The 6000-nt window shown below is 33.8% G+C and overlaps 1 long non-coding RNA gene across 1 annotated transcript in view; it reads right to left on the bottom strand.

Annotated features, from left to right (window-relative positions):
- Positions 1 to 1719, bottom strand: part of LOC143042843 (uncharacterized) — a 114253-nt gene extending 112534 nt beyond the window's left edge. The window contains exons 1-2 of the long non-coding RNA XR_012968142.1: positions 1349 to 1719; positions 535 to 921 (exon numbers count right to left, since the gene is read on the bottom strand). This is a non-coding gene — a long non-coding RNA (uncharacterized LOC143042843). The remainder of the gene's footprint in view (positions 1 to 534; positions 922 to 1348) is intronic.
- Positions 1720 to 6000: the final 4281 nt, after the last annotated feature.

The following is a 6000-nucleotide window of genomic DNA, read 5'->3' on the forward strand; positions in this document are numbered from 1 at the left end:
TATGCTTGAAATAACTTGCAATTGGAGGGGAAAAAATTACATTAAGTTTATTTGACATTTAGGTGTTCTTTAGGTGTAATACCACCAAATCATGATACGCCACATCCGGTTGCATACGAAAGTAGGTCTAAAAAAATATTCCCTTGAATTTGACAGTTGTAGAAAATTAACCCTGCATTTCAATGCACTTAAATTTTTCTGAGTCATAAACATGTATGTTGGGTGTCTGAAAGCATCATTCTTTTTTTATTTGATGGTCTTATAAAATATTTTGGAAAGTTAAGGTTACATAGTTGCCAAAGCAGGTAACCAGTAAATAACCTGGTAAAAATGTGATTGTTTACTTCCGGTGCAGGTTACTTTCTTATATGCAATGAAATGTAGTGTGAAATTTTCACTGTAGCACTGGAAAGGATTAAACTTTATTCATGCAAAGTATTTCTTTGGTTGAAATAAAGGTAAATTCTGTACATTTTTTTTAAAAGTACCAATTTAACAAAGACTAATAGGGAAAAATCAATGGTGGTATTACACCTTTAAAATTTACGTGTATCTGTGTGTTTGTATTCAATACTGGTTTACCTTACAAACGGTATATAATAAATGTTACATCTACATTTATTAATAATGACTTCATTAAAATATATAATACGTATTATAATTAACTACATAATATCGTACAACAATCATAAAGTTGCAAATATAATAATCATAAAGACTTATGATGTCAATATTATCGATTCGTTAAAAGCTCCAAATTAACGGGAGGTAATTCATGTTTACAATACAATATAAACAAAGTTAAACTATAAATAAATATACTCTTACCACTTGTGGAGTGAGTTGTACTGATACGGTTAACGGCACATCATATAAACATCACACAATCATGTGTTTTACATAATTACATTACATGGAGTCCTGAAACCAAAATACGAACATAAATACTCGGACTCTAATTATAAAAATATACAACGTAACAAATATTCTTTGCTCATTCATATTTGTACTTGGTAAAAACTATTTACTGCAAAACTATTACTTTATATAAATGGAAACACTTTTCCGTCTTTCACTTAATAAGCCGCCATTTATAAAATATAGACTATTCATGACAATAATCAAATAGTAATGTACGCAAATTAACAATACAATTCTACCGTGGCAAATAAACCGTAGATTATAAAATCATATACTTCTAGCTTAATAAAATACTATCATGTACATCTCGTGTACTTGTGTTACATACATGCGATATGAGGAGAACGTTACAAAGCAAAATAGAAACTTTACTAAAATATCATTTACGTGAAAAATATAAATAAATGTTAATAAAGAAGTAACTTACAGTATTCTATAATAATGTTGTCCAAAATATATAAGGTTTACAGGTAAACTATATGTGGTCAATATAATCAGACCATAAATTCAATGGACTGTCATGGCTATCGTCCCGTGGAAATGTACAGGTACAAAACAAAGGAAATTAAACTTGACCGCGAAATATTAACAGCCAATCAAATACAATGATTTAAGTAAATCCCTAATGAATATTCATAGAAACTAACGTGAATATTACTATACATAAAAGTAAGGTTTGCAAGTAATAATTTAAACTGAATATACAATATTCAAAATATGTAATTAAGCTTTATAATAAATATAGTAATTAAATAAATGATTTTTACAATATATAAAATTATTATAAAAATCACTCTGCTACACTTACAAGGCAGTATCACCCCATATCTTTGACATAGAAAAAATCGGCAAGTGTCAGACCATGGGAAAATTGTAATTTTAGGGTAAATATTGGCTTTTTGATGAAAAATCGCTGAAAACCGGAAAATATTATTTTTTTTCTTATCTGACATAATTTTTGAACACAAGTCTCGTAAAATTTGCAGAATAGAGTTTTCTATGATATAAAGAACGATAAACATCAATTTCGTTAAGAAAATTGTAATTTTGGGGTAAATTGAGACTTTTTTGGTGAAAAATCGCTGAAAACTGGATTTTTTAAAAATTCTCTTTTAATCTGACATAATTTTTTACATGTGTCTCGTACAATTTGTACAATAGAGTCTTCTACGTTTAAAAAAAATGATAACCTCAAATTCGTTCAGAAATTGTAATTGTTGGGGTTTAAAATTGAACACTTTTAGTTAAAAAATACCAAGTATAACAGATGTTGAACAATCTTGTCTTTTGAGCAATATAATAATGTAATAAAAACGAACTTTGATATCAATTATAGTTTTATTCGTTTTGGTCTTCTTCAAATACTATCTTTTCTGCGTTAGTACATAAATGTCCTTTGCACTCAGAACAGGCGATTGTGCACTCTAGACCGTGCTTTCGACATGTACACCTACGTGTGTCACAATTTGTTTTACACTTGCATCTTATTATGTTTAACAGTTTATCCGGAGCTGCTGGAAGGGTAGTTTTTATAGGTGTCAATCTGTCATTTGTGATTGACCAACCCCAGTCCAAAGGATTAAGATTTGTTTCTTCTGTCCACTCTATTATTTGGTAGAACACTCTCTTACAGTGTTGTTCTGCTGCAGCTGATGTTGGTGGTAGCGTTTGAACTTGTAGAAATGTAACTGAGTTCGACAGTACTTTGTTTGCAAATTTTCTGTAGCGAATGATGTTTAGACTTTCGTGCGGAACGCCACCATACAAATAAGCAATTATCTGCACACCACAATTTACAATGTCTTTTACAGATGAACACCTGCTAAGAAATGGTAATGCTAATTGACGAAGTTCTTCATTTTCGGACATCTTTTTGAGTACGGGACCTTTTCCAATACCATACAGTCTTGAGGTCGTGTCACATCCTGTAACTGAGTGTATGAACGGAAGTAATTTGCTAACTTCTGGTCCCAACAACAGCTTAGTTTTTTGAATATCCCAAACTTTGTTCGAACTGAGTTTTCGATTGCTCTGATCAGATCTGTAAAAAAGTCCATGTGAACTAAGTGTACAGTGAAATATAAGAAGAACTAGAACATCTGTGTCTTCCCCGATGACCACAGTAGGGTGTGATATTGATTGATTGACACCTGTCTTTGCTATTAGAACATCAGCATCAGCATCTGCATGTTCTGTCTGAAAGTCGTTTTTTACTAAGGCATCACTTAACATATTTATGAAATTTTGTTTATTTTCATTGTTAGTTAGAAAATTTTCTTTTTTACTTCTGAAAGGGGTCGTTGTTTTAAAAATGATTTTAGCTCCTTCCACTCCTTTTGTCCGGCGCATATGTACATGATCTTTTGTGCTAGGCCCTGATGTGTAGCCGTCAAATACGATAACTGCATGGTCATATCGTCGTTTTATGTAATCCACATATTGTTGACAGATCTCTCCGAAAGTTGACCCTTTATTCCATGGTAGGCATTGAATTAAAGAACCTCCGTCAATGACATAATGTAGCTCAGAGTCAAGTTTTCTGTTTACAGCACAGTCTCCAATGTTCCATAAGGCATCACCTAATGTTGCCTTTTGAGCTTGTCGCATTAGTCCTGACGGTTCGAATAATGCCGCTGGAGTACTTGACAGTTCAAACTTGAAAACTTCAGAAATATCTGGAAAAATGTTGTTTGCCGCTGCAACAAGTCGTTGAAATAGCAACTGGGGGTCAACAACCACTTCTTCGCCATCAATCTTTATATTGGTTTTACTTGCTAAAGTTACCACCTGTTTGTTCTTTTTGAAAACAAAATCGTCTGCATACTGATCTTCCATAGACTTTAATATTTCTTTTCCTATATCCACTGATCTTTCTACGTTAACTTTCTCATCAGCTAGTGTACCAGTTTCAATATTCCGTAAATTAATATCAGAACTGAAGGGATTTCTTTCCCCTAAAAATGACTTGAATATTTGAACGTCTTTTTTGTCTTGATCTATCCTACTTTTCCCAAGTTCTTTGTGCTGCTCACTTGTATTATAGTTCACATCAGTAAGTTTCTGCATTGCTTCATTCATTTGTGAACATTGTGGCATTGATAACAGCCATAGAAGTCTTTGCGATTCGCTCAAACCACGGCCTCTGGTCAGACCACCTGTTGTCTTTTAACTTCTCATAAGGGCTTGCTCTATTACCAGATCAGTGGACAAACCGGCCCAAAAACGATCCGTTCGTCTGATAACATGGTGTCCTGTTTTGAATAAATTGTCTAAGGCAGGATGCGTTGCAGGCAGATTTTGCATTTGTTGTAAATAAATGTGAACTGATTTTGCATATAGGTTGTGTCCTGAAGCAGCTAAATAAGGGAGCATCTGCTGGAGACTTTTCAAGTGTAAGTTCCAGTTTCCTGTCCTTTCAGCAGTGATAAATTGACGGAGAAGTTCAACCATATCCATATACTGGAACCAAAGGGAAGCAGTGCGGCAATTTTTCAAAGATTTTCTAAATAATCTGATGCGTTCAGATATAATATTTAAAGTTTGGTTGTCATTCAATGATTCGATCGAGATATTACTTTGTATGATACCTTCAAAAACTGTTATCAATTGCTCGATTTCAGATGGTAGAATTTGGTTCGATTCTGACGGCTTTTCATTATCAACACAAGTTGTATCCGCTTTTGGAAAGTTTTCTTTGTCATCTAAATATGATTGAGAAGGCTCGTCAGTATCAGTTCCAGGTGTATATTGTGGAAAATCATATATTTCTGATGTAATGAGCAGAGTCAAAGCTGTTTGAGTAAGAAAATGACCACGAACAGCACGGGAAATGGCTTTACCACTAAGCATATGACCAACAGCAGTAGAAGCATAAACAGTTTATAATAGTTCTGAAAGACCGGAGCTATTCATAATGTGTCCAATAGATCCTAGAAAACTCATCTCAGTGTGAAATCCACCAAGTCGGACAACCATAGATTTCAAGGTACTACTTTCTGCTTCATTCAGGATAATATTTACTGCTTTCCAGTATAAGGGCTGATCGAATGTAACAACAGGATCTGCATTGTGTCGTCTTGCTTCTTTAGAGATGAAATGCAGCGTTGAGTTTATGCATGTAAGGTCACTCGGGTTCATGTCAATCATTGGCAAATAAACTATGCTTGATTTTCCCGGAAATACTCCATCATATACCATTTGACACAATGCTGACCATCCAGTACTTTTTATTGGCCAAACAGTCCTGGAGAGTAGACTTAATGATTCCGAATAACTGGTTGCGTTTACTTGGTTTAATTTCATGAATTTCAATGATGTGTGAGTTTCTTTATCCAGTTTATATGGTCTAATATCAATTTTTCCAATTTCTTTGAGTTCTTCTATGTTAACATCTGTTCTTGGTATACAATTTGTCCTCATAAATCCTGGTGTGACGCTGGCTATAATTCCCATGCCGTGAAAAGTACCATGACCATCGATAGTTCTTAAATTATGATCAACATTGTCTGCTATGTACTGAAGATTTCCTTCTTCTGTTACCTCCGGTATATCAGTTCCTTGGGACATTGCAGCATTCATTTCATACCTTTGTACTTCTGAATACGATGATGAGAATCCCATATTGTACAGAGAGTCTATCAAAAATCTGGAACCGAAATGGTGATGCATTTGTACAGCAAGGCCTATTTGTAAAGGTGCTATTAATGATCTTGGTCTTGTAGCTTGAATTATTGTTTGGCCAATAGCAGAAAGTTTCAGACTGTGATTACAGGTACTTATTAAACTATTCAGAAATAACCGTAAACTGTCAGGTAGGTAGTGTTCATTGCATTCCAAAGATTCAACATCAGAAACTGATGGATACTCAGTTTTCGTGCCAATTTTTGATTTGATGTCAGATTTTATTAGACTTGCTGCTGCTTTTATAATGTTCATTTTCTCTGATTCAGGGTCACTTGCATTTTGCTTCTGATGAAAATCATGAAGTATTGATGTTGCAGTTTTGCGGAGGGTAATAACATTTGGTTTCCAATTTATTTCTGTTATAATCACATCATCTCCAAAGTACTTCTGGATTTT

The sequence above is a fragment of the Mytilus galloprovincialis genome, chromosome 8 (genome assembly GCF_965363235.1).
Source record: "Mytilus galloprovincialis chromosome 8, xbMytGall1.hap1.1, whole genome shotgun sequence".
NCBI classification, from domain to species: Eukaryota; Metazoa; Mollusca; class Bivalvia; order Mytilida; family Mytilidae; genus Mytilus; species Mytilus galloprovincialis.